We start from the raw sequence: 19,937 nt of genomic DNA, 5'->3' as shown, positions 1-19,937 counted from the left end.
ACAAGGCAATCAACAAATATGGCAGCTGTGCTGCTCATTTTATTAATGGCAACAATGCTGCATACTTCAGCTAGGACCATGACATATGGGTGCATGTCATAGCTGAGCTATTGGAAGCACTCAGTCCATGCTTCCTGGAGAACCCAACCACTCCTCCTGTGGCCTTTCAAATGGTAGAGTGGGCAAAGGTGATGGGCTTATGGTCACCTGGCACTGTACTTGTATGGATGGAGGAGTTTCTCTCTGTGTTAGAGGGGGCTTTGTCTCTTTCCTCCCCTTTAAGATGGAGGGAAAAGCTTAATGTTTTGAATGTGCTTCACACTTTTCTTCTCTTCCCTTTTGCAAGGGCACAAAAGTTGGATAGACCCCAACTCCTGCCATGGAAGAAGGCCAGACATAGTACAATATCTGTCATACCCTCACTCAGCAGGTCCTAGAAGGGGAATGGAAACAGGATCCTCCTCCTGGGGTGAGATAGAGGACACCTGAATTCTCTCATTCTTTGTCCATCACTATGGTACTTGAAGATGGCTTGTTCACTCACCAGAACTTTTTCATGCCCAGCCTGGCAACGCTATGACTGGGAGTGACCCAGAGCCTCCTGCAGCTCTTTCTGTTTCCTTGCTAGATCTTAGCTGTCTCACAGGTGGTAGTAATGATGAGCTGATGTGTCTCATGGAAGCAAAGACTCAAGCAAATTGGGAATGTATTGAGGGGGAAACGGTAGAAATAGCTATTGCCTGGCAGGGCTACAGGGTCAGTGCTGGGGGGGGGGGGGGGGAAGGGTATAAACATGGTTGTTGCTCTGGTTCCCTATGATATAGGAAAGCTCCAACATATCTTAAAGAGGTATGGCTTGTGGTGGGCTTTGAGACTCCGTTCTATATTTTTGCCATGAGTCCCAGCATGTTTAATACTGGCCTTATTGCCTGGTGCACTGCTGGTCTCACTGGGGTTGCCAGCGTTCATGGAGACCTGGCTGTAGCTACTATTGCCCCTTATCCATTTACCTTTTGGCCCCTGTTTGCCATGATATTTGGTAGAGGATGAAAAAAACATAAAAACACATGGATAAAGAAACTAAGGGGGTCTTTTATTAAACCATGCAGACAGTGGTGTTTAAATATCAGGGGTGGGTTCATTTTTAAATGAACTGGTATGTTTTCTCTACTAGTCTACTTAAATATGGTACATGGATATATAGAAAGGGTCCCCTAAATCACTGCCTGAATGCAAAAGTATCAAATGTTCAATTTTTGCACAGTCAGGTAGATATAACATTCAGTACACTTCTGTAAGGTTTTCTTGCATGCCAAATTGTTGTAACTTCTGAAAGGCTGTAGTTCAAGTAAAAAAAATAATAAAATTTGATATATTATTGGTAATTTATAATAAGCACATGATGATGGGTACTTAAAGCCCTCTGCTGGCATTGGTGTGGGGACCAAGGTGCCTCAGAGAGGGGGAGGGGAAAGGCAATGTTTTCAGTATTGGACTGTGCTGGGGGGGGTGTTTGACAGGGTGTGTGAATGGGTGGGGGAGGGGGCTCTGTGACGGGAGTGGGGGAGGGGTGTGTGCACATAGAGGTTGGTGGTGGGCTGTGGGTAGGTGTGCTGCGTTGTAATAATAAAATATAACATACCTTCACTAAAAATTGGTCTGTATAAGTTTTTCCCATGCTCAGACACCAGTTGGTGTGCACTCTACTCTTCTCTGTGGGACGGGGATGGAGGGGCGGGCTCCTTGTTGTTTTGGTCCTGGGCCTGCTGATGTGGTTGCTGTGACTGCTCTGGAAAGGCCTGGCCTCTGCACTGGGCCAGGTTACGGAGCATGCAGTAGGCCATGAAGATCTTGGCTACCTTTTCAAGTCCTCAGAGAAGCTCCCCTCTGGATTGATTGAGACATTAGAACCTGTTCTTGAGCTGTTTGAGGGTGTGCTCTACGATGCTGTGTGTGGTCTGATGTCTACTGTTTGTAGTCCTCCTCCATGGTTTGGGGGTGCACTAGTGGGGATATGAGCTAGGTCCACTGTGGATATTGTCTGTTGCCTGTAGGGGGAAGCAGAATGAGAGACATGGGTGTGAATAGTCTGGTCTGGGTACTTTGTGGAGTTGGGGTGGGAATAGTGGGTTGTAGAGACACCTGGCGAGAGGCAGTGCTGAAGGTTTGTGGGAGGATGGGGTATAGGGTTTGCTGATCCCTGTTGCACTTACCTAGGAGTCAGCTGCCAGTGATCTCCCCTCGGTCGAACCTGAGGTAGATACCATAATACTCTAGTATGTAGGCATGGTGGATTGAACCAGGGTATCAGGCACACACATCCACAATCTCCCCCTGGCCATCACATACTGTTGCAGGAATTACCACTATTGTTAGCAGAATCTGTGGTACTTCAGGAGTCAAACACCACACACCAGAATGAGAGAACAGTCTTCTTTATTTGCCAGCAAACAAAGTAGGACATCAGCTCTAGGTCTCTCCTTCTCTTCAGCTCTCTGTGTCTTGTCTCTCTCGTCTCAGCTCCTTCTCTTCTGTAAGCTGCTTCTGCTCTCCTTTATATAGGGTCCTACACCCTTCTAGCCCCCTTTCTCACCAGATGGTAAAGAATAGATTGATTACCCTGTCTTGAACTAATTATTACTTACACATTACTTAAAAATATCAGTTACATAGGTTTGAGATATTTCCTAAACTGACCTATGACCTGGGGCCTCTCAAACTAGACAATGTGGCACCTATCTCCTGCATTTTATTATTATTCACATAATCAGATTCCCGGTTAATTCATAACTTGAGCTGGGTTCTTTGAGGGGCTAAGGGGCCAGTCTTGCTTAATGGCACACAGACATGGTTTGTTATTACTTTCAGGAGACCAGTCCTACACTTAGCTATAATTAATCAAGGAGAAGAGAGTTGACTTTTCCTGACCTCTTTCACCTAGCTAGGACTGTGGATAATTCAAACCAGATGATGACCTCTTAAACTGCAGACAAATCTCACTTGAAAAGTCAGACACTGATGTAACACTGAATTGAAAAGATATTTTACATAGAAATAGAACTTATTAATTAAACAGAATAAAACATATTCTAAAATAAGCAGAAATCAGAATTCCTTATAAGACAAAATCTAACTTATCTAGAATATCTATATCTAAACTATCTTCTTCTAAACAACATTCAGCCTAATCTTTTAAACTGCCTGCAAAACTGTCCAGTATGCCTTGCTCAGAATGGCATCCAGATGTGGTAAATAATACCTATGAACAATCCATCACTCAAAAAGGGACAAAGAAAGTTTTACTTCTCACTGACCTTTCTAACCTCTAGTCTAGCAAAAGCTAGACATTTGAGTAAATTAAACCCAGATGGCATTCTACCACTTGCAAGACTGAACCAAACAAACAGAATTAACAAATTTGATTTCTTTGTCCAAGCTGCCTCAATACAACTTGCATATTTGAGTGGAATGCTTTTCTATTCCTATAGGTGGCCTCTCATGCTTGGGAGGAACGGGGGTCTGAGTGCAACAAGTGTGCTATCTATGATGCCTATGACCGAGGGGAAGCAAGTTATGTCATGTTGTTCTGCAGGGCCTGGGGGTAGTGGGGAAAGTGATGTATTCTGAAGTGTGGGTAAGGATGGCATGAAGGAACTGGGTGAGGCACATGGAAATGGTGGGCTGGGTCAGGCCCATGCTTACAGCTAGGACAGAATGGAAACTACCAGTGGCCAGAAAAGTGATGGAGGCAGTGATCTTCAGGTTGACAGGGATACGATTGTTCCTATGGGTCCTGGGCTGTAGGAGAGGTTGGAACTGGTCATACAGGTGCTGGATGGTAGCCCTGTAAAGCCGATACCTGGTGAGGCACTGGGCATCAGTGAGCTCTAGGAAACTGAAGCGGGGCCTAAATACCCAAGGACAGGGGTATCTCATTCGGTGTCTCGCCTCCAAACCCTCTTCGACTTCCAACAAACCATGCACCAACAGTGCATACAGTTCAGCCATTACCAAATACCATAGTGCAACTGACATCCCAAACTAAGGACTGTGTGCACCTCCACCTACTGTACCTAGTAAGTGTAGTGAGTCCCTCCAACAATAGACAACATCCAGCACTCTCTCTCCCACCGCCAGCAAACAGTCCTGACACACAGATACAGCAGCAATCACTCACCCTCCCAACACCAGCAAACAGTCCTCACACATACAGCAGCAACACAAAACACAGGGACAAAATGGGACTGCACAAACAGAGGAACACTGAAAGACAGAGGACAAGCAGGTAAGGGAGTTTAATGGGGGGTGTTGGGGAAGGGGGAGAGATATAGGGAAAGGGATGGGTGTGGCTAGGGGGGCTAGCAGGCATGGGCAAGGTCCTGGGGAGGTGAGATACAGACAGGCAAGCAAGGAAATGTAAAGGGCACAAGGTTGAGACTGGGTCAAACAGACAAATGTTAAGACATCACTCAGCAACTCTTTCTCTATAAACAACACTCCTAGCTCTCCACTCTCCAACTCCACAAAATTGCAAATAAAGATAAGTTGACTCTTACCCTAAATGCTTTTAAAGCAGGTCTAACTCCATATGTTTTTTTTCCCGCCAGTAGGAAACCGTTTTGCCATCCATTATGGGCTGGAGACATCCATTCCGTACAACTACCCATGTCATATCCAAGTCAAGCCTATGAAACACCCACTCTGGAAACGTTTACTTCTGGATGCACTGGTGTTTTGTGACAGTTTATTTCCTTTTGTTTGATTATCCACTTTGTACATTTTTCTGCGAGAAAAACATTTATGTGCCTTTTGTACCATATTTTGGACATGTGCTGTCTGTTGAATATACATTGTTGAGAAAGTCAAAGGAAATAGAACAATCACCATAGCTTTGAAAAGTTATACGATCCTTTGTTACAAGGGAAAAAGAACTAGGGATGCACATTTATTTGAAATCCAACAACAAAAAACTCCCCAAAATAGGATAAAAAAAATCAATACAAATAAACAAATATGATCCAAAATTAAGTGTCAATATTTACAAAACATAAATAATATAATTATATAGCACGGGAAACTCTCATCATGAATATTTGAGTCATCTATGTAGCCTAATGTATGCTGTATCAGCCACTATTTAGAATCTTATATATAATCTTAGAGCTACCCCTTATAATCTATCATCCACAGTGAAAGTGCAATAAGTGGTAAAATGTGCAACATTAATCAAATTTCTAACCAAAATTGAGAGGTACTTATCTAGCCATTCAACTTCTCTACAATGAGATTCAGTTTTGCAGCCTACTACTACTATTTGGCATTTCTATAGCGCTACAAGGCATATGCAGCGCTGCACAAACATAGAAGAAAGACAGTCCCTGCTCAAAGAGCTTACAATCTAATAGACAAAAAATAAAGTAAGCAAATCAAATTAATTCATGTGTACAGGAAGGAGGAGAGGAGGGTAGGTGGAGGCGACTGGTTACAAGTGGTTACGAGTCAAAAGCAATGTTAAAGAGGTGGGCTTTCAATCTAGATTTAAAGGTGGCCAAGGATGGGGCAAGATGTAGGGGCTCAGGAAGTTTATTCCAGGCGTAAGGTGCAGCGAGACAGAAGGCGGGAAGTCTGGAGTTGGCAGTAGTGGAGAAGGGAACAGATAAGAAGGATTTATCCATGGAGCAGAGTGCACAGGAAGGGGTGTAGGGAAGGACGAGTGTGGAGAGATACTGGGGAGCAGCAGAGTGAGTACATTTATAGGTTAGTAGAAGTTTGAACAGGATGTGAAAACGGATAGGGAGCCAGTGAAGTGACTTGAGGAGAGGGGTAGTATGAGTAAAACGACCCTGGCGGAAGACGAGACGGGCAGCAGAGGCCACAGAGGCCAACCCAACTAGTTTTATGGAGCACTGCTTCAGAGTATGGGGATGTAATTCACTGCTATTTTCCAAGTTAAGCCGCTAGGAAATCCATGATTTGCGAGAAAATTTAATGATGACTCTATGTTCTATCACTCCCATTGGCAAAACTTCATAATGCCCATAAATGTGATGATGTCACTAGAAAAATTATACTTTATTAATAGCTGAAAACAATGCCAAAAACCTTTTCACAATCTGAAACTCAACGCAGTTCCTCAAAAACAATCAATTAAAAAAAATCAATTTAAAACTCACCACACTACCCTTTTATACGACCTAAGATAGAGTAGAGGTGGTACATGATCAATCACAAGCCATTTCAAATCTTCAAAAGTATGACCCTGTTGCAAACAGTGTGGAACAATAAGAGCTGAAAGTTTGTGTCTGTTTATATGACTGCTAAGTTCTGTAAGTATGATCTTAATGGACCATATTGTACATTGCATATACAGGGCTCCTTTTACCAAGGTGCAATAAAAGGGGCCCTGAGGTGGCGTTGGCACGTGGATTTGCTACACGCTGAGGCCCCTTTTACCTCAGTGGGTAAAAAAGCCCAAAAAAGGAAATGGCCTTGTGGTAAGTAAACACTTGCCATGCAGCCATTTCTGTGGGGAGCCTTTACCGACATCTATTTAGGTGATGGTAAGGGCTCCTGAGCTAACCTGGTGGTAACCCCCCAGTGCTTAAAAAAAAAAATTCCAGTCACGTCGGAAATGGCATGCTGGGGGCAGCACTACCGTTGGTTCCTGTGCAAGGCCAGCAGCAGTACCAGATTGGTGCGCCATAAAACGGTGGTAGCTCTACCATCGCATTGTAAAAGGGCCCCATAATTTGTTACAAGGGCAATGCAGCACATAGATGACAAAATGCGATGTACAATCTGTTAGAAAATGTAAAAAATAAGTTTTATTAGTAATAGGTTTAGTCCAAGAGCAGAGGCGTAGCTAGGTTGTGTGCAAGGGGAGCGGTCACTCTCCCACCAGATTTTGGGAGAAGCGGCACCTATGAGCACTGTTCCCTCTAAGCTGTGTGGTCACAAACCTGCCTCACTTCCCTCCCATCTCTCTGCTGCTCCAGCCCAGTGCCAACAGAAGTAAAACAAAGAATAGCTATCGCGGGGCCGCACCGTGTAGACTTGTAGCTGCCAGTCCCTGCCCCTCCAATGTCATTTCCTGTTCTGGGACAGAGCCAACAGCCACGAAATCTGCAAAGTGCGGCCCTGCAGTGGCTGTCTTTTTTTTTTTCTGCCGCTGTTGATCTGGATTAGTAGCAATGGCGAGGGTGTCAGAGAGAGGTCAGACGCTGCTTGGAAGGATCAGACACTGGGAGGAAGGGGGCAGACTCAGAGAACAATCATTGGAATGAAGGGTCAGAAAGAAGGGAAAGATGCTGAAAGGAAGGGTCAGAAAGAAGGGACAGGTGCTGGATGGAAGGAGGGAGGGAGCGAGGGCACAGATGATGGAAGGAAGAATCAGAGAGAAGGGACAAGCGCTGGAAGGAAGAGTCAGAGAGAAGGGTTAGAGAGGGGACAGATGCTGAAAGGAAGGTGGGAGAGAAGGGACAGACGCTGGATATAGTATCAGAGAGAAGGGGCAGATGCTGGATGGAAGGGTGGAAAGAGAAGGGGCAGACACTGGATGGAAGGGAGTAAGAAAGGGCACATGCTGGATAGAAGATGGAGAGAGAGGCACACTAGATAGAAGGGGGAGAGGGGGAAGATGCTGGATGAAAGGGAATAGGTTTCTAAAGTGGTTAAGTGAGGGTAGATGCTGGTTTGGAAGAGGGGAAAAGATTATGCTAGATCAGGTAGGAAGGAAAAAGGAATATTGTAGGATGCACAAAATGGGGTAAGTAGGAAGACTGGAGATGGTTAACAAGGGGGAGTAAGAAAACAAAGAGGAGTACTGGACATTGGACAAGGATGAGGACAGAGAAACGGGTATGCTGGATATGGGAGGAGCAGGGATATAGGGGAGATGCTGACAGGGAGAGATGCTGGATGGAGATGAAGGAAAGAGGACATCCTGGATTGGGGGGGGGGGCAAAAGAGAGAGCGATGATACTGGTCAGAGGAGTGAAAATAGAGAGAGGGTGCTGTACAGAAGGAAGGAAACAGAAAGAGAATGTGTTGGAAGAAAATTGGGGAATAATAGGATGAAGAATGGGAGGCTGGTTGTGAAAGATGAAAAGCTGTATATAGATGCGGTAAAAAAAAAGAAGAAGAAGATTAAAGACTGAATAGTATGAACGAATGAAGTCTGAATAGACAGAGAGGCAGAAAAATAAATGAGAGAAAGCTGAAAGGAAAAGATCAAAGTCAGAGATGGATATAGGAGAGAAGGTGAAGAACACAGGAAGGGAGAGAAATGGCAGATAGATTGGAAATCTTGTAATGGTAATGGAAGTTAAGAAAAGCCAGAGGAAAGCAGAAACTGAAGACTGGGCAAACATGACTGGAAAAAAAAAACAACCAGACAACAAAGGTAGAAAGAAGAGTTTGATTCTTAATTCACTGAATAGAAAATGTCAGTTTTACAGTAGGTTTACATTGCTTTCTTTATATTTTGAAGAGTAGAGGGGGCTGTTTCTCTGTTTCTAGTGTTGCTCTGCACATAGAGTGTGGCTTCTTGGGGTTTATGTTTAATTTTTGTCTACGCATTCATATTTTAAGGTTGTGGTCACTTATTCTGTACTTGTGTTCAATGTTTGTGACTGAGGCCAGGTACTGAATGGAGTTTCTATTTAAGCATGTGTAATAATCCAGCTTCTTCAGCTTCCCAACAGGCATATTGTTGTTCTAGTTCCCACTGCAGCATTTCCTGTGTTGTATTTTTCTAGATAAAGTCTTGGTTGTGTTACTTCTGTAAATTAATGGTGCTACAGTAAAGTAGATTATGTAGGTTCTGAGCGACTTTTGACCCAGTATGGCTACTCTTATGTTCTTATGGCCTGCTACTGGTGTTGCCAGAATGGTGGTTGAAGAGTGAAGTGCTGGAGCTGCTGAAGCGTAGAAGAAGGGCCAGTTCCAGTGGCACCAGTGCTGCACTCCTCAGTCATGATCCTGACAACATTAGCAGCAGGAGCACAGTATGAACTGACAGAGTATGAATTGCAGCTATGTGCTAAAGAGTCAAGGTGGGGTGAGGAGGCTCTAAGTTAAAGAGTGTGAATGGTAATTGACTGCAAATAATTAGCTTCATAGTTCAGGAAAAATTCAGTGAAAAATGTTATGGCAATACATAACATTGTGTTACTGAGTCTGCATACTTAGATGGAAGCTGCCACTGTGATTATTAGCTAACTAACCGTGACAAAAATAACATCAATTTTTCTAACGTGTAATGCCTTTCTCCACTACCACAGAGTATATACATGCTCATACTATTTCCTGTGGTTTTCAACTTGACTTCCACCAGTCCACTTGTGTGATTGCTGCTGTCTTCTATTTTACAAAAGTCTGCTCTCCCTGACCTTAAAACCAAGCTACGCCTCTGACAGCATATGCAGCAAATCTGTAGAAATTGTCCAATAGGTAAGGCTTTTTGTAAAGACTGATGAAACTCAGTAATGTGTTTCTGTCAACTGATTTACGATATAATGTGATCTTCAAAGATAATTCACATTTGATTACCATAGTTTTCATAAATGCAGCTTGTTGAAGATCAACAGTGGCTGTAAACTTCAAATTGACATCTTTGGAGTTCAATCAAATCAAAAAGCTGTCAGATCAGAAATATGTCATCTACAAATCATTTCCAGATGACAATATATTGAAACCAATCCAAGGAATATAAAAACTGTTCCTCAAAGAAAGAAACATACAGATTTGCCATACTGGGCACCATGGCTGACCCCGTGGTCACTCCATGAATCTGCAAATAGTATTAACGGTAAAAAAACAAAGTAATTGTGTGTCATTACAAATTCAGAGAGCCATAGAAGAAAATCATTTGGTATCCTCTCATCAGATGTTTGCTTGTGTAGGGCCTCGGTAACCACCTGTATAGCTGCCATTTGGGGGATATTATGTTATTTTTATTAAAAAAACATAAAAAAAAAGCCAAGAAAGGAACACCACAACATCATACCCACGAAGCAGCAAGACAATCATTCTAGAAAACAATCATACGTGGAGGGGCATAATCGAACGCGAACGTCTATCTCCATAGCGTCTATGTCCGAAAACGGGTACGTGAAGAGGTGGGACAGACCGTATTTTCGAAAAAATGGACGTTTTTCAGCTGGGCATTTGTTTTTTTTAGCGATAATGGAAACTAAAAACGCCCAGCTCAAAAACGTCCTACTCCGAGCCATTTGGTCGTGGGAGGGGCCAAGATTCATAATACACTCGCCCCCCCTGACATGCCAGGACACCAACTGGGCACCCTAGAGGTCAGTGCGGTGGACTTCAGACAACACTCCCACATGCATAGCTCCCTTACCACGGGTGCTGAGCACCTAACCCCCCTCCCCCAAAATCCACTACCCACAAATGTACAACACTACCATAGCTCTTAGGGGTGAAGGGGGCACCTACATGTGGGTACAGTGGGTTTTGGAGGCCTCCCATTTACCAGCACAAGTGTTACAGGTGGGGGGGAGGATGGGCCTGGGTCCACCTGGCTGAAGTGCACTGCGGTACCCACTAAAAGTGCTCCAGGGACCTGCATACACGCAGGCCTCTAGGACTTGTTGCTGCTATATAACATTGGCACACCAGTTGACACCTGAAGACTAATCTCTCCAAAAACGTCCTTTATTGGAATAAGCACGCTTACTCACAGTTAATTGCAGATCAGAAGTTGTGCCCCACTGACAACGAGTCTCGCTGGTACTGAGATTAGCAGTAGATCAGAGCTGGCAGAATGCTGTACAATGCCCTCTTTCAGCCACATTCAAGGTAAGAACTAAGTTCCCTAACGTTGCTAACACGTGAAAGGGATCTAAAACTGGCTTACAAAAATGGCCACTACCTCACGGACTACTGGAAACAAAACAGGGCACACTCTGACCCAGTAAGCAGGGGGAAAAGCACCATGGGAGTAGAGCCTACCAACTACCAACATCGTGAGCATTTGCCACAAGCTAGTGGAATCACGGAGCCCAATACCCTCCACCCTCCACAATGCATTGCTGATGTGACTCTGCAGTGCGCATAACAGAAAAGGTGTCACACTCACCCGAGAGCCACATCAGAACCAGGGAAAGGCTGTCACAGGATAGAACACATTCTGCTGTCATGGAGGTGGGTACGGCATTTGAGGCTGGCATACAGGCTGGAAAAAATGTTTTTAAAGTGGGGTCTTTTTGGTAGGAGGGGGTTAGTGACCACTGGGGAAGTCAGGGGAGGTCATCCCCGATTCCCTCCAGTGGTCATCTGGTCAGTTGGGGCACTTTTTTGGGACCTGTTCGTGAAAAAAAAGGGTAAAAAAAAGTGACCCAAAATCGCGGTAAAAACGCCTTTTTTTCGATTATCAACTAAAGACTCCCATCTCTCCTCGGCCGATAACCACGCCCCAGTTCCGCCTTCACCACGCCCCCATCAACTTTACCCGTTTCCGCGACGGATTGCAGTTGGAAACGCCCAAAATCGGCTTTTGATTATACCGATTTGGGCACCCACGGGAGAAAGACGCCCATCTCCCGATTTGGGTCGCAATATAGGCGTTTTTCTCTTTCGATTATAAGCAGGATAGCAAACTAACAAGAAAATAAACATTCAGCCAATGAAGACAAGGAACCAGGAGACCACCTCCAAGTTTAAAACTCTCCAGGACTCAAATAAGATTGACATTAAAGGCTTGCAGAAAATAATGTGTTTTAAGAAGGGCTTTGAAATGGAGAAACGACTCCACGGATCATATGTGAGGGGGGTAAGGAGTTCCAAAATCATGGGACCAAAAAATAAAAGGCCGAGTAGCAAGTGGACTCCAATTTGGCTCTGGGACTTTGAAGAACCAATCGATTCATACCCGTAGAATGGAGGGCCCTGGATATCAGTGCAGAAAGGCACACAGGGACACCAGTATGAAAGGCTTTATGAGTAACAGTTACAATTTTAAAAGAAATATGGAACTGAATCGGAAGCTAATGCAATTTGATAAACAGGAGGGTGACATGATCAAATTTACCAGCTGGTGGTGGGGGCCCTTTTTCCTGCAGCCAGTAAACCCCCTCCCCCCCCCCAAACAATGTTGCACAATTCTGAAGGGTCTATAGCCATTTAATTTGTGACTGAGGGTGACCAGCGTATACAGAGCTGAAGTAGTCTAATTTAAAGATAAGAAGAGCATGCAGAGTAGTGTGCAAGGAGTCAAAGACAAGAAAATCCCTGAAGAAACGGAGCATGCAGAGAATTGAAAAACTAGATTTCAATAATTCAGAAAATCATTTGGAAAAAGCTGTGAATCTATCCAAACACCAAGATAACAGAATGAAAAAACTAGAACTATTGATAAGTCAAAGAGAACCAGAGTTATAAAGATTCTAAATCCGTTGTAATTAATAACATAGATGGAGTAAACTGTATCCCCTCTAATTTCATTCAGAAAGTAAAAGAGCTCTTTTATTGATGGCTAGTTTCTTACTAGAGTCTATAGCTTTTGTTAATTTGAAATAAATTTAAACATTTTATTGTCAGTTGAGAGTCTCCATTTATTCATTTAGAAGGCCAGCCAGCGAAAGTCAATAAATACAGCACCCACACACTGCATGATATCGCAATACTGTCTTCAACATTACATCAGATTGTGTGCATATTTATATGTTTTACACATAAAGAAACATCTGTGAATTTTTAATTAAAACAAGAAGGCTGCCATCTTATCAGGACATTCTTTTCCACATATACTGTTTTATATTTCATGGCCTTGACATCCACCTTAGATTAGACACTATTTTTCTTTATTTTATTAAATACTTCTGGCTCACAAATTAACCCTTTACTTTATACATAGACATTGGGCCTAATTTCAAATTTGCACTGTGTTTCCATGGAAACAGATAACACATGGTCACTTATACCGTCATCTACTATGTTATGTTACTATGTTATACATAGAGATGGTCAGTGAGTCCTTGCTAGAGTGATTGCATAATCGAAGATTATCAAATGGCAATCATTCAGAGGAAAATATGTGAAGCAGATGTGATTGTTCTCTGTTACAAAAAAAGAAACTTCAGTTTTGTAACTTATTTTTATATGAACTATGAATGAGTGATTTTGAAAAGCGGAAAAATTTAAACTGAACATTTGCAGAGTAAAGCAATGTGTTTTATCAGGTATTTTGTAATGGCATCTCACATGGAATGCTCTGGGGAGCACTTTTTTAAAAATAAATAAATATATCTTATATTTATGCTTCCCATTAGATGAGATAAATAATTAATATGATACTGTATCACTTAATGAAGGAGCTTTTTTATGCTCTAATGAGTCCTTTTACTAAAGCTTAGAGCACGCTAATGGACATTGGTGTGTGCTAAGGGGCCCTTTTACAGAGCAGTGGTAAGTCCAACGCGAGCATACCGCTTGCTCTTTCTGGACTACCACCAGAGTAGAGCCCTTTTTCCCGCAGCTTAGAAAAAGGATCATGACATGGGTCCTTTTCTATGCCTATGGGCCACATGGCACTGTACATTCTAGTGTCTATTAGCACATGCTAAGCTTCTGTAAAAGTGTCCTGAAGTGATATAATCAGTGTGTCAGTGGATATAGGCTCCTGACATATAGGAGACACAATGGTAAGATGAATGGAGATCAGAGCTGCACATAGTTTTCTACAGAAAAGTGAAGAGTTCTTAAAATTCTTAAATTTCTTAAAATTATACTTAATTTTCTTACTGTATAATCCTTAGGATACAAGTTCTAGACATAAAAAAGATTTTTTTTCACAAAACTTAAAGTAAGTCATTTTTAAATCTGAAAGAGGACTAGATTGATTTTATAATAAAATGTGTTTCTAGATTTGATGTTGTCAGGAAACGCCTAGCTATCCACCTGGGGTTACCCCGTGGCCACTTGGAGGGTCTATTCTCAGCACAGCTCATGTCCGCCTGCACCTGCCACTTGTTCTCTACACTAGCACCCTCCTACCACCGACTGGGTCACAACCGCCTCTGGGCGAGTCTCCCACTCTCCAATTATCCCCAGTGATTCCTTTGCAAAAGGGAGGTAAGTGACTACAGAATAGAAATCAAAATGCTTGGTGAAAAACTGAACTGGAAACCCTAAGAAGCCAGACTCTAGAGCAACTAATACTAGAAGAATATCAAACCTCAGTCACACAAGCAAAACACACTCTCTTGTCAAATACAGAACAAGGTGCAATATATTAAAAGTAGAATTATACAAATAAAAATTTTTACTGAAACCCCCAAGAATGCATTTTTTCTTGTACTGTGCAAAATACATCAGAGATGCACATTTTTCAAAGCTGGCAGGAAGAATAGTGCTGATACTGCATACCAGTGCATACCAGCTGAAAAAAGCCCTGGTATGCACCTGTACAGTGGGTTTCTGGTGAGTTTTGGAGGGCTCACAGTTTCCACCACAAGTGTAACAGGTACGGGGAGGTATGGGCCTGGGTCCACCTGTCTGCAGTGCACTACACTCAACACTAGGCTATTCCAAGGACCTGCATGTATAACATCTGAGACTGTCATAGAGACTGGAAAGTAATGTTTTTAATCACATTTTGGGGGGGTGGGAGGGGGTTAGTGACCACTGGGGGAGTAAGAGGAGGTCATCCCTGATTCCCTCCAGTGGTCATCTGGTCATTTAGGGCACTTTTTCATGACTTATTCATTAATAAAACAGGTCTAGACCAAAATGTCCAACTTATAACCCTGGTTGTTTTTGTTTTGTTCCATTATGGCAGAAAAACATCCTAAGAGTTAGGAACGCACAGATCCTGCCCTTAAGACACCCCTGACATGCTCCCTTGTGATTTGAACACAATTCTAATGGACTTCATAGAAAAACATCTAAAAACTGGTTTTGAAAACACCAATTTCAACGCTTTTGTGAAAAAAAACCGTCCAAATGCAGATTTATGCCACTTTTTGGACATTTTTCTCTTTTGAAAATTAGTTCAATAGTGGAATTAGAAAAGTTACAGAGAAGGACAACACAAATGATAAAGGGGATGGAATGACTTCCCTATGAGTAAAGGCTACAGTGGCTAGGGCTCTTTAGCTTGGAGAAAAGATGACTGAGGGGAGATATGATAGAGGTCTACAAAATAATGAGTGGAGTAGAACGGGTAGACATAAATCACTTGTTTACTCTTTCCAAAAATACTAGAACTAGGGGGCATGCAATTGAACTACAAAGCAGTAAATTTAAAACAAATCAGAGAAAATATTTCTTCATTCAATGTGTAATGTAGTGTACTGTTTTGGGATCTTGCCAAGTACTTGTAACCTGGATTGGCCACTATTGGAAATAAGATGTTGGGCTTGATGGCCCTTCGGTCTGTCCCAGTATGACAACACTTATGTACTTATATGCAATTACATGAATGAGCACAAGTCCTATATTGGAAAATGAGCGTGGAAAGTGCTGCACTTGTGAAGCTGTTCAAGATAGCTAGACATACACTGAATACTAAAACTTTCTGCGTTTTAGAGCAACTGATTCTAGAACTAAAATGTATCTCCCTTGCTGAAGTACCTAGCCAGATGCCTAGTGTAATTCCAGTGCTAAAGGGATGAGGGGTACATGATCACACTTGTTGGTATGGACCAAGGCCAGGACTGGCACTGACCAGCAGGCTGAACAAACAAGGCATCAGATTTAAATTACACGTGAGAAAATGATACATTCAACACCACACCAGTCTTCTTGCCTGAATCAGAAAGTTTACTGTATTGTTCAACTGATAACAGTCGGTAACAGTTACATTTCACACAACATATGGCCAACTATTTTCAAAGTCCTTCTCCTCTCTCTTCCATTAGCATAAGAGACAATTGCATGTTCCTCTCTCAACAGACCTTCTCACTTGAGTTCTTTGGTGCTGTATTTAGGGCCTAAAGTTTAGGCTACAGGTTGTTAGGATTATCAGTGCAGTTTATGAAGAGGAAGAGGTCAACATTTACAGAGTTGCAGGCAGCTGATTGTAGACTCAGTGGCTCCTCTGAAAACTGTACTTATATAATGAAGGTTCTGCAGATTAAACCGGGGACCTTTGGATAGATGTTTGACCCTGGAATCAGAGGCATAGCCAGGTTTTGAGGTCAGAGGGACCAGATTTTTATAAAATAGGCACCGGTTGGCATTGGCTAGGCAGGAATGCCAATGTTGTCGCTCAAGTGCGGTGGCTGTGGCAGAAATGATTTAACAGACTGCCTCTACTGTGTCCCGCCTATGAGCTATGAGGAAAACAGGAAGTTACATCAGGAAGCCAGACGCAGCAAAGGTTCCAGGACTGGCTGGAGCAGGCAGCCTATTTTCTTAACTACAATAAAAATATTCACATTGTGACCATCACCTCAGAGACAGCACACACACTCCTTCCACTGCTAGACACTTTGTTTAAATCAGATGGGCTTTTGTTTGTATGGTGACTCTACAGGATATGGAGACTACTAGTTCTGAGCATTTTTACTTTCAGTGACAAGGGCCACCAAAAACAGCCCTTGCCCCAGAGCCTACTTCCAAATAGGGTCAGACACTTTTGGGCTCAATTTCAAAAGAAAAGGATGCCCATCTTTCAACATAAATCGGAAGATGGGCGTCCTTCGTCCAAATCGGTATAATCAAAAAACGATTTTGGACCTCCACAACTGCTTTCCGTCACAGGGACGGCCAAAGTTCAAGGGGGCGTTTCGGAGGCGTAGTGAAGGAGGGACTTGGGCGTGCCTAACACTAGGACGTCCTCGACCCATAATCGAAAGAAACAAGGACGTCCCTGACGAACACTTGGACAACTTTACCTGGTCGTGTTTTTCTTATGACCAAGGCACAAAAAGGTGCCCAAAATGACCAGATGACCACCAAAGAGAATTGGGGATGACCTCCCCTTACTCCCCCCAGTGGTCACTAACCTCCTCCCACCCTCAAAAAACATCTTTCAAAATATGTCGTGCCAGCCTCTATGCCAGCCTCAGATGTCATACTCAGGTCCATCACAGCAGTATGCAGGTCCCTGGAGCAGTTTTAGTGGGTGCAGTGTACTTCAGGCAGGTGGACCCAGGCCCACCCCCCACCTGTTACGTTTGTGGAAGAAACAGCGAGCCCTCCAAAACCCACCAAAAACCCACTGTACCCACATGTAGTTGCCATGGTAGTGGTGTACAGTTGTGGGTAGTGGGTTTTAGAGGGGGCTCAGCACACAAGGTAAGGGAGCTATGTTCCTGGGAGCAATTTTATGAAGTCCACTGCAGTGCCCCCTAGGGTGCCCGGTTGGTCTCCTGGCATGTCAGGGGGACCACTGCACTACAAATGCTGGCTCCTCCCATGACCAAATGGCTTGCATTTGGTCGTTTCTGAGATGGACGTCCTTGATTTCGATTATTGCTGAAAATCAGAAACGACCAAGTCTAGGGACGACCATCTCTAAGGATGACCAAATTTCAGGATTTGGGCGTCCCTGACCGTATTATCGAAACGAAAGATGGACGTCCATCTTGTTTCAAAAATACAGGTTTCCCCGCCCCTGGATGGGGACATTTTGCGAGGACATCCTCATTCAAACTTGGGCGTCCCTTTCGAAAATGCCCCTTCACGTGAAATAACAAAATCCTGCAAGTCGACAATCAAAACCTATACTGAAAACTAACTATACCATAATAGCCCTAACCCACTTATGAAAAGACAGTGATATAAACATATATATATATATTTGTTTTTGTTACATTTGTACCCTGTACTTTCCCACTCATGGTGTAACATGGTGTCAGAATTATTGAGCAGATTGCACTGAATCAGATACAAATATATATATACAGCAACACAAAAATACAGCTTTAAAAATATATATATTTGAAGATGCAACTGGCTTTCTTTCCAAAGCCCTCTTCCCCCTCCCTTTTGGAACATTTTAAAGAAAGGTACTACTGCAAGGACCTCACCTCCCCCTTTCCCTCCCTCTTTAACAAAAGACTTCTCAAGTAAGAGACTGCCTCAAGGCTAAATTGACTCTCTTCCTCTGATCAAAAAAGCCTGGCTGATCAACACAACAAATATCAAAGGTATCCAGTAGAGGCAAGGAGACAGGCAGGTGGGAAAGGTGTGAAATACAGCTACTAAAAACAAAGGACACCTGCTGGCCGCCCCAGACAAATCTTATCAGAATATCTATCACAGAGATTCAAGCAGGGAAAACCCTGCACTACAATAAACCATTTGTCAGCAAAATCCAGATAGCAAGTCTTGTGATGTCATAAGACATATGAGACCAAAATACCACAATGCTTTGCAACTACTCCGGGTCGTGTGCAAACCAGGAAACCAAGACAAAGATTCACATGGCATGCCTTCCTGCAGCTTGCAAGAGTATAAAAAGATAGAAGCTGTTCCAGACAAGCAGATGCTTCCCTTCAACTGCAACACAGATTCTCTCTTCCTGGGACGTGTAGCCCACCTGCCTGCTATGAGGACCTCCTCTGCAAACATGTGCTTACCTCATGCTGTTCATATTATGTAACAAGGACTTGTAAGTAACATAACTTTTGATCTAGACCTGCTACTTTACTTTACTTAAGCACAGATTATCTGTAAAGATCTGTAAGACCTACCTCTCATTTGGTTTGCAATATTATTTACATGATTTGTATATTAAATCAACCTTTTTGAAGCTAAAAATACGGTCTCTTTGTGTTCTGAGTATATGGTATCTTTTAAAGTTATGCTGATAGTGCATGGACACTTTTAAACTTAGTGCCATGCTCTAAGTACATGCTTTCAAAACCTGCAGTACAGAATACTGCATTTCAACAGAGATATATACTTAATACCGGGGTACAAATTATATCGTAGTGATAGGGTGAATCGGATTGGTGGAGGGGTAGCATTGTATATTAACGAGAGCCTTGAATCAAATAGATTGAAAATTCTGCAGGAAACAAAACACTCCTTGGAATCACTGTGGATTGAAATTCCATGTGCAAAGGGGAAAAGGATAGTGATAGGAGTGTACTACCGTCCGCCTGGCCAGGACGAACAGACGGATGCGGAAATGTTAAAGGAAATCAGGGACGCAAACAAACTGGGCAACACAATAATAATGGGGGATTTCAATTACCCGCATATAGACTGGGTTAATGTAACATCTGTACACGCAAGGGACATAAGATTTCTTGATGAAATCAAGGACAGCTTCATGGAACAGCTAGTTCAGGAGCCGACAAGAGAAGGAAAAATACTAGACTTAGTCCTTAGTGGTGCTCATGATCTAGTGCAGGGGGTAACGATACGAGGGCCGCTTGATAACAGTGATCATAATATGATCAGTTTTGATATTGGCATTGAAGGAAGTGAAACTAGGAAATCAAGTACGCTAGCGTTTAACTATAGAAAAGGTGATTACGACAAAATGAGAAAAATGGTGAAAAAAAGACTGAAAGGAGCAGCTCGCAGAGTAAAAAACTTGCATCAGGCGTGGATGCTGTTTAAAAACACCATCCTGGAGGTTCAGGACAAATATATTCCACGTATTAGAAAAAAGGGAAAAAAGACTAAACGTCAGCCGGCGTGGCTAAACAGTAAGATAAAGGAAATCATTAGAGCCAAAAAACAATCCTTCAGAAAGTGGAGAAGAGAACCAACTGAAAGTAACAGGATACAGTAGATCATAAGGAATGCCAAGCCAAATGCAAAGCGGAGATAAGGAGGGCAAAAAAGGACTTTGAGAAGAAATTAGCGTTGGAAGCAAAAATACATAGTAAAAATTTTTTTAGATACATTAAAAGCAGGAAACCGGCCAAAGAGTCGGTTGGGCCGCTGGACGAAAATGGTGTTAAAGGGGCGATCAAGGAGGACAAAGCCGTAGCAGAGAAATTAAATGAATTCTTTGC

The sequence above is a fragment of the Microcaecilia unicolor genome, chromosome 7 (genome assembly GCF_901765095.1).
Source record: "Microcaecilia unicolor chromosome 7, aMicUni1.1, whole genome shotgun sequence".
Lineage (NCBI taxonomy): Eukaryota > Metazoa > Chordata > Amphibia > Gymnophiona > Siphonopidae > Microcaecilia > Microcaecilia unicolor.
Note: the sequence above shows the minus strand (reverse complement) of the source record.